This window comes from Triturus cristatus, chromosome 4_1 (genome assembly GCF_964204655.1).
Source record: "Triturus cristatus chromosome 4_1, aTriCri1.1, whole genome shotgun sequence".
NCBI lineage: Eukaryota > Metazoa > Chordata > Amphibia > Caudata > Salamandridae > Triturus > Triturus cristatus.
In genome coordinates, this window is record NC_140585.1 from 1,202,373,682 (window position 1) to 1,202,391,890 (window position 18,209).

The following is an 18,209-nucleotide window of genomic DNA, read 5'->3' on the forward strand; positions in this document are numbered from 1 at the left end:
ATAATTACATACACATAAGGGTATTAGTGGGGTTAACACTGTTCAATCACTATGCTGTGGTAACGTTGTTTTTGTCTCTTTTTATTAAGATGGTACGTTTTGGCCTAGTGTAAGATGGCTGCCATTTAAAGCCTACTTTCGAGTGAATGAGTTGTGATGAGAAGGCCTTGCTGAATATGGTCGAGAGTCATCTGACCACAGTCTTCGCCTGGTTTGAAATTTTCCGTGAGGACAGCAGCTCTGGGCGAACATCCAAATGCATCTGAGTAACCTTGGAGGACAAAGGAGCCACAATGAACTTTGTGATTATAGCACTGGCTTCGTGATGATTCTAAGGAAGTACATTTCCAAAAGAGAAACATTTGCAAGTTTGAGTCCTCTTCTTCCGTCTTTTTATTTTTTGTGATTTTTCTGAGCGGAGATTTTCCAAATGTAGCGATGCTACATCCTTTCCTTCTCGCTCTGCTCAGCGGTTCAGCGGATGTTTTAAGCATTTTATGTTGCCTTCTTTTGTTAAATTTATTATAAATATTGTTAGTCTAGAGAGGGTTTTTGCCATCTATGCCACTTCTTCCCAAACCTGCGTTGGTGAGGATCGTTGCTGTGAGGACGGAGACTCAGGAGACTTCTACTGAGAGACCTGTCCTGACCCATTTTGACATTTAGCTAGAATAGGTAATTATGAGAATAATGATTACTTTGATTGATTTTCTTTGACTAATTTTAGATAAAGTACCATTATTTTAAATACAGTGTTGGTGATTATTTCTTGTCAATTATTGAGTACTCTATTTTGATTAATGTTGTTTAGATTGTTGTTTAAATCATGACTCAAGACAGTATCTATTAGGTCTTATCGACCTTGGTGCAGATGCAGGGTGTTTAGAAGGGTTTTCTTTCCACAGGTTTAGTGGTAATAGAGTAATTGAGTGTATGTTAGTAAAATGGGCCCAAGTGTATGGTGAGTGTATGTGCGTGTAACTGTGAATTTACTCTATCCGTGGAAGTAAGTAGGATTTGTATACCCTGATCTGGATCAGTGCCACAATCCTTCCTGCTGCCCTACATCAATAGAAAGGGGCAGGAATGTGCCATATTTATAAGATATGGCGCATTCCTGTCCTTTCTTCCAGCACTGGTACTGAAAGGGCTGCTTGTGCGAATGCAGGCACCCTTGCACCATGGTGCAAGGGTGTCTGTATTGTAGAAATTATTGTTTTTGGGCACAAATGGACACCTTCCTGGACAAAAACAATTCATGAGATGATTTCCTCATTCTGTGTGTGCTGCTGAATGCAGCACACATAGAAAGAGCTAAAACGAGGAGAAATAAAGTTATTTCTCCTTGTTGTGCCCTCCCGTACTCCTCCCCTTAGGGGAGTGTAGGATTTGGACGCATTTGCAGGTTTACAGAATATTATAAATCTGGGGATGTATCAAATGCCATGGGTGTTATGGGTGTTATGTGGAAACACCCACCCTAATGCCCATAGCACGCCTCTCCATTGCAGTATGAGGCAACGTACCTGTCCTCATTGTGTCTGCTGTGGGGGAAGCAGTGCTTGAACTCTGGAGGCACTGCTGGGGACTTCAACTCCTGCCAGCCCCTGCACTGGACCAACGCGCTTAATAGCGTGACGCCTGCCTGCGTAGCCGCCAACTTACCTGTCCTCACTGTGTCTGCTGTGGGGAAAGCAGTGCTTACACTCTGGAGGCACCCCTGGGGACATCACCTACCTCCAGCCCCTACGCCTGACCCACACGCTTAATAGCGCAACACTGGCCCGCGGCCCTTGCAGCTGCCAGCGTACCTGTGTCTGCTGTGGGGAAAGCCGTGCTTGCACTCTGGAGGCATTGATGGGGACTTCAACTCCCGCCAGCCCCTACGCTTGACCCACATGCTTAATAATGTGACGCCGGCCCGCTGCCCTTGTAGCCGCCAATGTCCTCGCTGTATCTCCTGTAGGGAAGCCGTGCTTGCACTCTGGAGGCATCGCTGGGGACTTCAACTCCCGCCAGCCCCTGCACTTGACCCACACACTGAATAGCGCAACGCCGACCCACGGCCTTCGTAGCCGCCAACATACCTGTCCTCGCTGTGTCTGCTGTGGGGGAAACCATGCTTGCACTCTGGAGGCACCACTGGGTTGTTCAACTCCCGCAAGCCCCTGCGCTTGACCCAAATAGCGCAACGCCGGCCTTATCCACACCCGGAGGAGGCTAGGCTGTACCCGCCTTCTAACTTTGGATTTATTTTATTTCCAATAATTCATATTATCCCCAGTTATACTTATTATTGAAGCACGGTGGGCAAACAGAAGACTAAATCTAGCGACCAAGTGGCTGAGACTGTCAATACACTGGACTCATTTCTTTCAAGAGCTGCGGACGCCTTATCAAAGGAGATAGAGCTGGCTGAAAGAAGAATGTCTGGAGGAGAGGTGAGACCCTCGATACAACCTATGGTCAGTATGGACAGTGTTATGCCTCCCCTTAACGGTCATAACACCTTCCCCTCTGATTGCCAGTATTCCATCTCATACTACAATTTCCCCAAGTGTCACTTGTGATCGGGAATCTCCTAAGGAACCACCTGTGAAAAAGAAGAGAGACCCTGAAATCGAACACTGATGTTAGGAGTGATACTGTCATAGTTACCCCATTAGAGACTGTGGCACCCCATGTGGAGCTAGAACAAACTATCTCTCGACTTTTGAAACCATTATTCGACAGACTAATACAAAGTGAAGACTCCTTAGTCTTACTCAGCTTGCGAGGTGATGATCTACATGAGAGGGTACCTAAGGTTCCAGAGGTTATTCTGGCTAATAGTTGTAATGATAATTTAACGTCCACTCACCAACCAGTTCGCAGGTTCCAGTCCATCAAGGAGGGGGTCTGTCAAAGAGCCAGGTTTTGAGGTTTCTTGCGAAGATGGGGAGCAATGTTATCTGTCTGAGGTGGAGCAAAAGGTCGTTCCAGGCTCTGGCCGCGTGGAAGGAGAAGGGGCGGCCTCCCGATCTGGTCTTTCTGGTGCGGGGAACCACGGTGTAGGAGAGCTGGGCTGATCGTAGGGTCCTTTGGGGTGCGTGGAATTTGAGTCGGCTATTCAGGTATGCTGGTCTGGTGTCGTGGAGGGCCTTGTGAGCGTGGGTTAGCATCTTGAAGGTGACTCTAGCTTCGATGGGGAACCAGTGGAGTGTGCGCAGGTGCTGGGAGATGTGGCAGTGTCTTGGCAGGTTGAGGACAAGTCTTGTGGCGGCGTTTTGGATGTTCTGTAGCTTGCGGGTGAGGTTTTTGTTTATTCCGGCATAGAGTGCGTTGCCGTAGTCGAGCCTGCCGGTGACCAGGGCGTGAGTGATGGTCTTTCTGTGTTCGGGGGGGATCCATTTGAAGGTCTTACGTAGGAGGCGGAGGGTGTGGAAGCAGGAGGAGGAGACGGAGTTGATCTGGCGGTCCTTTTTGAGCTCTGAGTCCAGGATGATTCCCAGGTTGCGTGTGTGGTCCATGGGGGTGGGCGGGGCTTCCGAGGGCGGGGGGCCACCAGGTGTCATTCCAGGTGTCTGGGTTTGGGCCCATGATGAGTACTTCCGTTTTGTTGGTGTTTAGTTGTAGGAGGCTGTTTTTCATCTATTTGGCGACGGCTTCCATGCCTTCTCGAAAGTTGTGTCTGGCGGTGTTGGGTTCGTTGGATAAGGAGAGGATGAGTTGGGTGTCGTCTACGTATGACACAATGTTGAGTCCGTAGGTTCTCACGATGGGGGTGAGCGGAGCCATGTAGATGTTGAAGAGCGTAGGGCTGAAGGAGGACCCCTGGGGTTCTCCGCAGGTGGTAGGTGTAGGGTCCGAGAGGAAAGGGGGGAGTCTGATCCGCTGCTTTCTGCCGGAGAGGAAGGAGCGGATCCAGTCGAGGGCCTTGTCTTGGATCCCTGCGTCATGGAGTCTGCGTATAAGGGTGCGGTGAGAGACTGTGTTGAACGCCGCTGAGAGGTCGAGGAGGATGAGGACTGCTGTTTCTCCTGTTACACTGGTTGACAAAGTATGCTTATGGTGGTCCAGTTCTATCAAACCACATTATTATGGTAAGAAGAGTAACCCTGGGCGTAGTGGGCGTAGTGGGGCTACGTGGAGCATCACGGAGTGGGGGCAAATCTACACACACTCTGCAGACTCCGCGTAGTGGGCGCACACTCTGCGTAGCGGGCGCCCGCGCATGCGCATTTGTGAGGAAGAAGTCGCGATAGAGCAGGAAGAGGGAGCCCCGGGACGCCGCAGCTCAGGTAAGTCATTTTAATTACATTTAACATGCTTTTAAATATTGTAAGGGCATTTAAAAGAGGGCGGGAGGGAGGCGGGTGGCAGGCAACTCCACTCCGCCGTGGCGTGTGCGTAGCCTGCCTGCTACGAACTACTTCGTGGACCGCGAAGTAGGCAACACTACACACACTCTGCGGGCGGAGCGGAGCACTACGCCCACGGTTAAAGAAGAGTCTCTTGGGTGGGTGTGAGAAGCTGACCTGGTAAAGTTTGTCCACTAATGTAAGTGGGCACCTTGAACCAGTCCAGACAACCCTTATGGTGATTTAGGTCTCAGACAACCTTGGAAAGGTTTACAAGTGGTAGCTGTGGAGGGCGGCATTTAGGCTTAGTCTTGAAGGAGTCTAAAGCAGTTTGTTTTACCAGAATGCAATCTTATAGTATAGATTAAATGAAAAGGAACCACACAAAGTATGTATAAAAATATGCATTTATTATAGAACACTCTCTAGTATGTTACAGTATCTCCTACACGGAGATAGACACAAAACACACAATACTTTAGCAAAGAAATCACAGTAAATAGCACTAATACATAGTGGGCCCCAGGGAGGGACCAAACCATATACTAAGAAGGTGGTATAAAAACCACAACTCGAGTCAGGAAAATGTCGAGAGGATGTAGAATTACTGGGGACCCACAGAACCACCCAAGGTAAGTATATAGGGACCCCACGGAGAGCGTGTGCAGTGTGTGAACACGACCGCGTGCTCCGTACAAGTCTATGTGCAAGTCGGGTTGGAATTTTAAAGATTAGGGACCCTTCCTAGTGGACCCTGAAGAAACCCCGTGGAAGACAGAAGGTTGGAGAGCTACCCCACCCGTGGATTCCGTGGGACCCAAGTTACCTATCCCAGGGAAGCCGGGTGCATAGGTGTGAAATGGCATCAGAAACCGCCGTCGAACCCAATAGAGGACTTCAGGAAAGTGCCGTTGCTGGAAGAGGAGAAAGTGTCTGGGGGAATCCAAATGTGGATTCTTGAAGAGGAGTACCGGAAAGCAGAGAGGATAGTGTCTGTCACTCAGGAGTGACCAGGAGCCTTGGAAGACGGATGCCCTCCGATGTCCGGTGCTTTAGGAAGGATAACGGAGACCTTGACTCTGCAGCTGCGAGGACCAGGTGATGCTGATGATGACCAAGACCCGGATACGAGCTCTCCCACGAAGGATGTCGAGTACTGAGGGGTTGGTGTCCGGCAGGAGCACAAACAGGCCTTGGCACATGCAACCCATGCAGGAAATCAAGAAAGAGCACGGCTGGGACCAGCAAGATCCAGTAGACTCACCACAAGCAGGGGAGTCAGGGCAGGCCCTGAGCACTCAGGGGAGCCCAAGGAAAATAAAGGTGACCCTCAAATGTACCCACAGGCCCGAGGCACAGGAGTCGCGAGAGGACCTCGAGCAGCTCACCAACAGGAGCAGACCACGGTGCCCACAAGGCGGTGTGGCTGAAGATCTTGGTGGAAGAAGTTGACGGAGGTTGGGGCTACTTGGAGCCCAATGCACTTGTCGGAAAGTTGCCAACAAGCATATTCACTTTCAAAAATACGCTGTGCTCAGGGGTTCGGTTAATGAAGCCCCCACGAGGGATTCTGACGTCAAACTCAGTGAGAGGACAGCTCGGGCCTCGAGAGACGTAGATAACCACCACCTGTGTTGTTGAACCCTTCGGAGTCCGCAGGAGCTCCGGATCAGCAGACCGGTTAGCAGTGTTGAAGTGCCTGCAAATGCAGGGAATCGACTCCTTCACTTCAACGGAGATTATCTTCAAGTGTCTTGGATGCTCCACAGGTCCTGCATGGATCCTGTATGGTGCACAGGCACATACGATGCAGCAGACTGAAAGGGAGATGAAGTGAGGCCCAAAGGAAGTCCAGCGAAGTCCAGAGTGCCCAGGTGGTAGAAGTGCAATAGTTTCAGTTCTGAATCTTGTCCACGGCGAATCTATGGACCTACACCCAGGTAAGCCCTTAAGTACCCTAAGGAAAGGGTTGGGAAGATTCAGGGGACCCTCCCAGGGGAGGGTCTAGACAGGAGGGAGGTTACTCCCATGTCCTTTGTCCAGTTTTGCACCAGAGCGGGAGCCAATAGCTCCTACGACTGGTTGGAACTGGACTATGCACAGGGACACCAAATGCGCCCCTCATACAGGCTTTCAGGTGCTGGAAAGCGCACCCACCCAGCCCTAATACACTAAATCCTGTCTGGAAGGTGGTCACACCTCCCTGTGACAGGATGCCTATTGTTCTGCCTTTCCCTGCTCATGCTTGGGTCAGCAGCAAGAGGGCAGAAATGTGTCTGTGGTCGGCAGCATCCATTTTGTGCTTTCTGGGACTAGAAGGCTGGTACCGGTAACACTGAGAGCCTAACAGAGGGCTCTCCCAGTGCTTGGAATCATACATCCCACACCGTTTACGGTGTGAGGGTATGATTCCAACATGTTTGATACCAAACATGATAGGATTCGTTGCAGCTGTTTTCATTGTGCGGTCATGCGATGCCCCTCTATATAGTATATGGCTGCTTCACTTACAACCCAGGAGAATGGACTCCGTAGACTGCAGGCATGTCCTGGTCATGCAGGGGTACCCTCAAACATAGAAACAAGGACCCTGCCCTCAGGATTGTAAAGGCCTGCTAGAGGGGTGGCTTATAGGTTTTAAGTGCAGTAACCCTTAGATATAGTAAACCTATATCTTTAGTAAGTGGTCCATGCACCAACTTACACAGGCTGCAATGGCAGGCCTTTAGAATGGTCTCTCATGGGTGGCATAATGCATGCTTCAGCCCATGGGAGGCCTCTGGGTGAGGACATGTTGCTAATAAATGTTCATAACAAAACTTTTGAGAGTGATATGACTCAGGTGATTGATTCACTTGAAAAGGTGATTGATGTGGCCATGACTAACCATCATTACCTCCTAAATATAGTATGGATGGGCTACTTTAAAGCTTATAGTTGTATTAGGATATTAAAACCAATGTGCAGCCTAATTGATGAAGAGGGGGGTTTGCCACCTCATTTTTTAAATAACCCCTAAGGAAACTGCTGAACAGGCTTCTGATCATAAGAAATTTGGTAATATTTAATTTGATTGATGAATCCACTGGTCTCTTGGAAAAATCATTTGGGTCTAGTATACAAGGCTCTACTATTGATTATCTGGTGATCGCAGCTCCCTTAAAACCCTTCTTTATTCATGTTAAAACTCTTTATACAGCTTTTAGCGATCATGCTGCTATTGCCTCCCAATCCAATGGAAAGGATGTTTTAACCCATCGGATAGGAGTATTCCAGTGCCTGTTAGAGTCAGAAGGAACGGTATAATTCTTAAATGGACCAGGATAAATAAAGACGAACTGATACCTAGTGTAGTTGGGACTACACAGAAATAAATTATCCTTTGCCTTGACCTGTACGCCAATCCCTCGAGTGTCCGGCAAGCCTTTGAATCAATACCGAGTGTCATGAAAAGTAAGCTATTGTCTCCTAAGATGTTCTCTAAACCAACAGAGCCTCACTGGTTTGACGCCGCGTGATCCAAGGCACTCAGCAATTTACATATGGCACTAGGAAATAAACCGAGAGATAAGGAGATGGTCACGTATCTCCGCTATCAATATCCAAAATTCAAGAGAGCTTTGGGCTATAATTAGTTATCCCTTTCTGGAACAAAACACAGGCCCGAACTTAGAAGTACTCGGGGATGAGGACTCTTGAGTCTCCCACTATACTAATATATTTGGGTCCATTCCGGAAGGGGAACATCTCATTCCTAATGGTATAACTAACGATACACAAACCTCTATAAGAATTTTCTATGGCAGAGGTGAGATGTGGTCTGCTGCAATGTAGTGGTGCTAAAGCTCCTGGTCCTGACAGAGCCCCCATAGGTTTCTTTTTGGATAATTCATATCTCTGGATACCACTGTTGACAAATGTGTTTGGGCCTTCCGACTCTTGGAAGAAGACAACCATTCTTCGAATATATAAAATGGGTGATAAATCATTGCCTAAAAAGTATAGGCCAATCTCTCTTTTGGATGGCACAGTTAAGCTTATTGTTACAACAAACAAATGATGGACGGAATGCTGACAATGCAAACATTCTCCCCCAGTCAAGAGATCTGGGTTAAATCCATCGTTCTTTTGCCCACTACACCACCCCAGTTTAGACATGGCCATATGCAAATCAGTCTTGACCCTCTGCCTCATGGGAACAGTCCAGCCCGAACTGCCAAGAAATGTCTTCCCTGGACCGGAATCAAGCATCCTAGGACCGGTTTCTGGCTATCAGCCGTCATCAGCCAGGATAGCTTGACTCCAGTGGCGTAGTGAGCACGGGTCCCACGTCTGGGAATACCCATCCCACTTAGGGCGAAAAGCGTTACAACAAACAAATGATGGACGGAATGCTGACAATGCAGACATTCTCCCCCAGTCAAGAGATCTGGGTTAAATCCATCGTTCTTTTGCCCACTACGCCACCCCAGTTTAGACATGGCCATATGCAAATCAGCCTTGACCCTGTGCCTCATGGGAACAGTCCAGCCCAAACTGCCAAGCCATGTCTTCCCTGGACCGGAATCAAGCATCCTAGGACCGGTTTCTGGCTATCAGCCGTCATCAGCCAGGATAGCTTGACTCCAGTGGCGTAGTGAGCACGGGTCCCACGTCTCCACATACTTAGTTCTGGAAATCAATATAGCTAGCCATTTTAGCATTTTTGTGTTTCTGCTTACAGTCATTTGTTGGATCCGTAGCTGTATTTGTTTCTGGAAATCAATGATGCTGGACTTCATTTTGTTTGTCTCCTGTGCTTAAACCACGTTGTCAATCATTCTAGCTATAGTCATGTCTTTACTCTTATACTGATCTTAAGGAACTGATGCATCCATGTTTCAAACTATATTCTTGTTTTGTCTTATATCAGTCTCTGGATGTTAATGGGTAAATGAATCTGGCAAAACTGGGGGACATATTTACAATAAAACGTCGGAGTGCAGGGCTGCTCCAAATTTGGCAGCCATTTTGAAAACGCAGGGAAGCGCCATATTCACAAGAATACAGCGAACCCCTGTGCTTCCACTTGCACTGGTGCAAAAAAAGCAGCCTAGCGCCAGCGCAGGCCCTCTGCCGTCATGTAGCAAGGGTGCCTGCGCTGCAGGGATGATTGTTTATGCACAGTAAGGGACATCTATTGACATTTGTGTTTTACGTACTCGCAAATAGAGATGCTATATAAGCAATTATTGAAGATATTACTTGGTTCATACTTCAAAGTATCCTTGTACATTCACATAACCTTGTTCAATTACAGTGCGTAGGGTTGGTGCATAGCCTCGAGGATATCCATTCAGTCTTATTAATATTTGTATTAAATATAATATACCAATAGCCAAGAGTTTTGGGATCTTAAGGCCCCCCTTTAGTTTGATTGCTCCTCAGAAGTGATCTCTCTGAATCAAGGTCAGGAACAGGACTGGAATACACAGAAATATAAATACTGAAAGCAAGATTAGGAAAAATCTGCACCCTAAGAAGACAAGATGGAAATATGCAGACAAACAAGAATAAAAACACAAAGGCAAGAAGTCTGCATATAACAGGACAGATCAGGACTAGAGAAGACAAGACTAGCAACAATGGCTATCACAGGACCAGAGCACCAGGAAACAAAAGACAGAACCAGATGGTACTAAATATCCCAAAAACGGGGAACCGGAGCTTGCCAGGCCTGGGATAGAAGCCATCTAGGCGAGCTCCTTCGGCGGTAAACTCAACTTTTATCATCCTGGTGCTAAAAATCATTGAGAGTCTGCTGCAACACATAACACCCTATGGGCCTGTCAAGTCCAAAAGAAGTGTTGACCAGCCATTAACAAGCATTTGCAATGCAATAGATCTCACATTTGCGAGAGTTAGAGCTATTGGAGTTGTAAATGGGAATCTCCTTTACCTATGTATTTTGGTTTGGAGTGCAGTGGCCTTTGGGACCTTATAAGTGTTTAGCGATGCCAGTGGGAAGGGGGAGGGGGCTGTGGCGGGAGGGGGGACTACTGTTGTGCCAGTCCTTTACAGACCTCTGCCTGGTTAGGAGTGAGAACCCCCCCTTTTACTGTCTTCAGCTTGGGGATGGGAGAGAAGGGCAGACGTATGTGAAAGGAAGATGGGGAGAGAGCGCGATGAGAGGGTTAGGTGGGATGAGGGGGTGAAGAGAGGGTTAGGGGACGCAGAGAGGGTTGGGCGAGGGGACGGTAGAACAGAAAAGGGAGAACACAGAAGGAGCAGAAAGGTGGGACACTGATACAAGCACTGTGGAGAGAGAGAAAAACAAAAAACAAAAAATGAACAAGAAAACGCATGAACCCAAGGAGGGCCACAGGAGTAAGAGAGAGAGAAGAGACTGGGGTGAGAGTAAGAGTGTGACTGAGTGACATTGTGCACACATGCCTAGGTGCCTTGAAGCCAGTATCAGCGCAGTGCTTGGTGACTAGCGCTCTCCTTGATGGCTGCAGTGTCTTTGTAAGTTGGCAGTGCACACTGTGACCGAGTAGCTGCCACTACGCAGTGTATTTGGGTACTGTCTATAGGCACTGTCTAGTGTGTGTTTTGCGGCTTCCACTGCACTCTGTGGTAGTGATGCTTTGTGCAGCGCCGAGGGAGCAGCTGTTATTACTGCAAGGCGCTGTCCATACCATGGGGCCTGTGTGAGGGAGCTACAAAGGCTACCTGCCATACAGTATATGACTGTCACTGATAGAGCGAAGCGAGGGTTAGGGGGGGTGAGCGGGCGAGGATTGGGTGACGGAACCTGTGCTATCAAACATTTTGGATGTAAAGTATTGTGAAAACAAATGAGCAAGCAGGTTAGAAAATGAAAAAGCCCACATTGCAGAGACGGAATTCGGGCAGGACACGCCGCATCGCTTCCTACCTATTAGGTGCAGCTTTAGGTGCCAGTCCGTCTGGACTCCCTGGTTAGTTATATCCCGGCTTGCACTTCTTGTGCAGGTACGCGATGGAGGGTGCCTCAGCACAGTCAGGAGGTGCACAGCTCTCTGTGGCGTGGACTCCCCTCGCTTTAGGATGGGCCTAGTCAGTAATGGAGGCAGAGCAGCAACCACAATGGCTCAAATCCCTCATAGGGGGAAGGAGAACCTCTCTGCGAGGGGAAGATACTCAGAAATTTCGATCTCAACCATAAAATAGATGATGTACACAAATTAGGATAAAATCAGCGCACAGTGGAAGTTGCCGTTGTGGGTCCCGATGCGGCTGCGCATGGCGTCATCCTGCCAGGGGTGCTTGGGGTCTTCTGAACATGGAGACTGGGGAACTGTTGTGCCGCACTACCAAAAAACAAAAAAAAGAAAGATGCTACAATAATATTTTAAGAGCGCACGTGATGAATATGTGAGAGGCCGTAGAAGCAGCGCGGCGTCTGCGGGTAAACAAAGTAACGCGGCCGACATTACGTGAAAGCGCACAACATTGTGCTTGTTAAAAAATTTTTTTTTAAAGTATTCCCTGGCTGACATTACGTGAAAGCGCACAACACAAAGTAACACGGCTCACATTACATAAGAGCGCACAATGGAGGGCTCCTCTGCAGGGCGTTGCCATTGCGCTAATGCAAGAAAAAGTGCTTAGCGGCTAATTAAAAGTCACGCCGCGAGTAAAAGATCCAGTCTGGGTGGGCGGGGCCAAAAGGAGACAGGGCGGTAACAAGGAGGGACTAAAAAGCCTCACTTACAATGGAAAGCAAGGGTTTAGCATGAACGATGATGCAAGTCAATGAAAAGAAGGGGTTGAGCCTACAATCCACTTCTGAAATCTAATCGGTTACAAGAAGCCTCGCAGAGCCAGCAGCGCATGCGCGCTGCAATGCTAGGCGAGACATAAAAAGGACCTGAAACTATCCTGAAAGGGGTGAAGCATGGCAAAGTGAATGGCGTCTAGCGCAGTCTGCAGCCAGAGAAGATGAGCAGCTGCCCAGGCGGTCCGGAGCCTGGGAGACGGTCCCTCAAGTGCTGATGGGGCCCTGTCTGCAGGCAATCTAATTGCAGTGATTGTTGTCAGCGCTGCAGCAACAAGAGAGGATCCAAATACTGACTCAGTGCTGCAGCTGGAAGTGAGCGGCCGACGTGAACAAATGTGGACACATCTGATTCCAGCAGCTGCTGAAGTGCTGCGCTGACCTGTGTGGAGGGACAGCAGTGCAGTGGGGGCCCCGGAAGCGCATCAGTCCCCCACATTGAATTCCGTTTGGGTGGCGACTCTGCGGAGCAGACCTGCTCCCACTGCAGAGGAGAAAGCCCGGACTGATCTCCAGGGCTTGGAGTCACATTGCCAGGGCCGGCGGGAGGTCGGAAGAGCTGAAGGACAATGCACGCTGAGCTATGGTGTCCCTGGGGTGGATAAAAGCTTGTAGCTGGCGGTGTGTGGTGCCCTGCCTGGTCAGATTCATAATCAAACACTCCAAACTGAGGAATATTGCCAGTGTCACTGCCCGAGCGGGGAGACGAACTGGATGGTTTTGGTGAGGTCCTGCTTGCAGCAGTATGGGCATAAAGCAAGCTGTGCTCCTTACTGGTGGCTAGACCCTACCCTTACAAACATGATACTGGCACACAAGAGTCAGACAGGAGATATTGTGTGGAAGACTCATTTACTCTGAGTGCAACCGACAGAGGGAAGATCAAATAGCTGGTAGTGGAACACATCCGACATCCTTAAGTGACTTTGCGTTGGAGATAGCCCGGTGGACATTAGCAGGAGTAAAAGTGTACTGCCTGGCCCTCCTGGACCTCATAGCCTCGAAGAACGATTTAGAGTGTTTCTGTGGTGGGGTGTGCGCAGACCCCACAACATAACCTCTCTGTAGGAGGCATATGGTGCTCAGGGGACCCACAGTGACAGGGTACATGACCCCAAAAGACTGCTGTGTGAGTGCATACACCTCCTGCTGAGCATGTATCTACTCCCTCCCCTGTCCTGCGGCATTGGGCTATTGAAGGCAGGCAGGCCTTGGCCACAGTGAGATATTGCTTCTCCAAGATTCCACAGTGGAATTTGTGCCCCACCTTCTGTGCGGATTAACTCATGATGTCTGCTGCTCCTTGGGGACCTGGCTTAAAGCCTGGAGGAACTCTACTACACCATGGGCATAATTGACAAGTAACAATCCAAGTCACAGTTCGAATTGTGAACCAAGTTGGAAGAATACAATGCAGAGTGAACTTAATCATCTGGGGAAGTATGCAACGGCATGCACGTATGGGGAATGGGAGGGAATGGGAGCCACACTGGTGGCACTTTTGCTCCCCAAACATGATGAAGACACAATTTTAACAATACAAGATGAAGAGGTGACCCTGGATACAGCCAATCAAATCTTTGATTGGTTCCAACGGTACTATAAGGAATTATATACATCGAGACCTACGTAAGAGGAGGGAGCCACTGTAGACTACCTGGCGCATATCGCCATGAAATGGCTCCCAGTGGAACACAGGGAGTGCCTTATGGCCCCACTATGTCAAGCTGAGGTTGTGGCGGCTTTAATAAACATGCCTAGTGGTAAGGCACCAGGAACCTATGGATTGACGGTGGCCTATCAAGATTACTTGCTCTCCACCTGATAACTCTCTACAAAGAGATGGTAGAGAATGGCTGTATGCAGCCCTCGATATGTGGAAAGCACTTTTGGTCACCATGTTAAAGCCCGGTAAGCCAGTTGAAAGCTGTGTTTCTTACAGGCCACTTTCACTATTGAATGTGAACTCAAAAATATATTCAGAGATACTGCCCAACCGATTGGCACCATTACTCCCGGGGATAGCGGGCCCCGAACAAGCTAGGTTTATTCCAAATAGAACATTATCATATAATCTTCACTCTCTTTTTTGAATGATCACTTGCATAGACCCAGAGGTGAAAGCCCCATCCTTATTCCTCGATGCTAAAAAAGCAGTTTGATTCGGTAGAATGGGGCTTTATACTTTTCGTACTGAGGCATATCTGGGTGGGAAAAGTATTTTTGCGTTTAGTTCAAGCACTCTACATAAGACCGACTGTGCATATATGGTTAATGGTAAAGTCACACACCCTATAGCGGTAACTAAGGGGGGGCAAGCAGGGATCCCTACCTTACTGATGAGACCTAAATAGGTCGAAACCAGTCTTGTGTTGCTTGTGTTCCCATCTGGAGGGAGCCTGGCCTGGCCGTTCAAACTGGGTTGTTCCTATTGGAGCAGGACCAATACTGATTTGCATAAGGTGGTGCCTGTCTAGAATCGCAGAGTGGGTGAAAAATGATGGCCTGGAATGTGACCCAGAGCAGTTGCTAGTGGCTGAGATTACTTCAAGCATTTCTTTCATCACTTTGTTTGCAATGAATATAACTGTAGTGAACTATATTTAGTTAATACAAGCTATTAATATTATAGAGCAGTCAAACGAGATTTCACTGAGAATTACAATAAATCTGCACACTAGCCCTGATGGAATGCATAAGTAAAAATATTGAATTACAGTGATAAAATTTCCTTTCAAATGTCTTATGTTTTAAAATTATAAACAACAACACTGATAAGTACCTTCAGATCAGCAATGAGATGCTTCTCTCGCCTTTTGAAAGTTTAACATTCCAAAACCCGTGAATTCAAATAGTTAATTATTCATCTCCCTGTGCCCTTCTAAGGCTAGTCCAGGGTCTTTTTTCACAGGTTTTCATTTTCCTGCACTGTAGCATTTCTAAGATTAAAGGTGTTTAGTAAGCTGCATCTTCCAGGGTACTCTCTGTGCTGGAGCTCCTCATGGATGTAAATTGATCAAAATGTCAGGGATAGCAGAAGTGACATCACACACCCTTTGAACCTAATGACAAAAAAAGAAGTGACATTATGTGCTCTTTGAATCCGAATATTCCCTAGGAAGCAATATTACTTGACCTTAGTTTGGATAACATCAAAATAATTCACATCACTGAAGTTCCATAAGAACTTTGTGATTAACATAAAACATTATCTTTAAAAGTGGTGGGCTGTTTTTCATTGCTTACCCTAAACTGTAGTGAATGGAGCAAATGAGCCAGACTTCTTTGGGGAAGGTGTGGGAGTAGGCAGTTTCTCCCTCCTGAGAAAATTCTTAAACATGGGGAAAAATAATGCATTTAAAAAAAAAGAAATCAAATACATTTGCTAAAAGTCATGGGGCTCTAAAAGGACATTAGTTAAATATATAGGTACATCCATGGTTTGCCAAGCCACTTAAACCTTACACTCCCCAGAGTTGACCCTCTTTTTTTCCAAAATGTGCTCTGGGTGCCCCTATATGTCAAACATAACCCCCATTGTGTCAGCATTTTTTCATGGGTGCTCGCCATATTTTGTGGATGTCCCCCTTATGGCAAGAAATACATATGGCATGTAAGCCAAGTAATTTTGCTATTAATGATGGCCATACACAAAGGGTGAACCTTATGTCAAAATGTACATATAACATGTTAAGGACAATATTTAGTCATGGTTGTCCCTCCTATATGCCTCAGTTGTACTCCTGTATTGCAAGAATCACTTTCAATGTGCCATAGGTGCCGTAAATGCAAAGAATTACCTCTATTATGCCAGTGCCGGTATTTTACAGTGGGTCCCAATTATGCCAAGAATTACCTCTTTTGTGCCAGTATTTTACAATGGATGCCCATTATGCCAAGAAGTAGCTCCAGTATGCCTGTATTAGCATTTTTCCATAGGCGTCCCATTCCAAGTATTACCTCTAGTATGCCAGTGTTTTGTCACAGGTCCCTTTCAGATTAGGAATTGGCATCAGTATGTCAGCACCAGTTTTTTTACCATGGGTGCCTTTATAGGCCAAGAATTGCCTTCGGTATGCCAGGGCCAAAGGCAGCTTTACAACAAACATAACACCCCATTCCCACTCACCCAGATACATTCAGTCACTCACACTCATTCTCACTCACTTGCACTCTGCATTGCACTCACTCACTTGTGCTCACTCATTCACTCTCACGTATTCCTACTCTGAGTCACTCATGTATACTCACATTGACTTGCACTCACTCTCACTCACTCAGACTCACTCATACTCACTGACATTTTTTCTGACATTCGTTCTCATTTATTCTCACTCACTACCAGTCATTGGTTGTCATTTTCACTCCCACACCCATGCTCGCATATATGCTTATACATAAACTGTCTCTATCTCAAGCAAACACACTCTCACCTGAAAGTACACTCACAATATACTTTAAAAACATTTTTTACTTATCTCAGCTGTCATCGAATATTTCAATCACATTCCTGATGCTTAGTCATATGCTGCTGGTGACTAATATGCACTTATTTACTGTTAGAATAATACAAAATGGGCCACAAACAAAAAGGGTGAAGACACCCCTGTGCTCTTGGAACCGATCTGTCCACTTCTGAGGCGAAGGGTGACAAAGGCAGTGCTGAGGGTCACAAAGGGCAAGTGAGAAGCCCCTCCCTCCGATCCGATTCATCTCGTAATGGAATTACTGGCCTCTCACAGGAACAAGAGACACTCCTTGGTTGTTCAAGTCTTTCCAGTTTATCCCTTTCTTCTTTACCTGATAAATCCGCACCAGTTGAGTGCAGGACAGGCTCCCAAAACAAAAGATAACGCAGCATAAACAGACATTTGACCATCCTCTCAGTAACGCCTATGATCCTAATGCTAGTCCTGTCAAAGTCTTGCTGTGTGAGTCTTAGTGGTCCAGACACAGTTAAGATCATAGCTTGCACTTTTCTCTCAAAATAATTACCTAAGACATATTTGCTCCTTCTTACCTGGTATTGTCCAAGGTTCGTGAGAAGGGTCAATTGTATTGTCATTTCGGATACAATCCGTAGACAAACAATTATAAAATGTACATATAGCATATACAAGACATATACAACAACACACTATGCAGCAAAGTTAAAACAAAAAATAAAAGAGCAGGTTTACGTTAAATACAGACAAGGAATGAGATAAAATTCTAGCAACTGTTAAAAATGTAAAACCTAATTGATTTTAGTAAAGTTGTAATCATTGATTAAGAGCATTATTACAAGACAATATATCAATAGGCTAGATTCCCACCAGGATGCTAGCTTTAAAGGTGCAATCATGTAATCAATCCACCAATCAATTCTAATCACTATCTTGTCATATCTCTAAGTTGATTCCATTTGACCATTGGGACAGTGCGGCTTTTTTCTTTTTCTTATGTATCAGATTGATTCTAGGTACTCTGCAACAGAAAAGACTATATGCATTTCAGTGTTGTATTTCCATAACCTTAGAGCAATTCTGTGGTGGCGGACTTTCGAAAAATCTGAAAAGGGGCGGTATCCAGAGTTTTCTTTGATTCATGCCTGCTAGGCAAAAGAATAGAATGTGTTCCACTGTTTCAATGGCATCATGACAAGCAAAGCATTGTTTTGATTTATGTGGGTACGCGCTCCAGCTGCCAGTAAAACTAGCTACAGACAGTGTCCCTGATTTAAGATTTAAGAAATATGACCAAGAACATGGGGGATTAATAGAATCCAAAAAGACTTGGAATTTGGGGTCCGGTTTAAGTTTCAAAAATTGAGATGACAAAGTACCCCACCTTGCTGCATTTTACCCCATTCTGATACCCAAAAATGGAGCTTGACTAGCTTGAATGAAGACAGAATAATGGCTCTAATATTAACCCACAGGTTTCTAAATCCTAGATGGGTCAGGCTTGGTTTAATAAAGTTTAACCATGGTAATCTAGTAGCACCTGAACAATTTAGGATATCCTTGAGGCAAATCCTATAGGTTTCCAACTCCTCTGATGACCATAGCTGGATCTAGTAAAATGGGCTT

General features: G+C 46.7%; 1 protein-coding gene across 3 annotated transcripts in view; it reads right to left on the reverse strand.

Annotated features, from left to right (window-relative positions):
* The window catches only part of LOC146856387 (17-beta-hydroxysteroid dehydrogenase type 6-like), a 235,332-nt gene that overhangs the window by 86,199 nt on the left and 130,924 nt on the right, over nt 1-18,209 (reverse strand). Inside the window, exon 1 of one of the 3 annotated variants that reach the window (XM_085654513.1) lies at nt 14,921-15,043. The exons of the other annotated variants lie outside the window; for them this stretch is intronic. The gene's annotated coding sequence lies outside the window, so the exon portion shown is untranslated. Of the gene's footprint in view, nt 1-14,920; nt 15,044-18,209 lie in introns of those variants that run through there. 3 annotated transcript variants of the gene reach the window in all.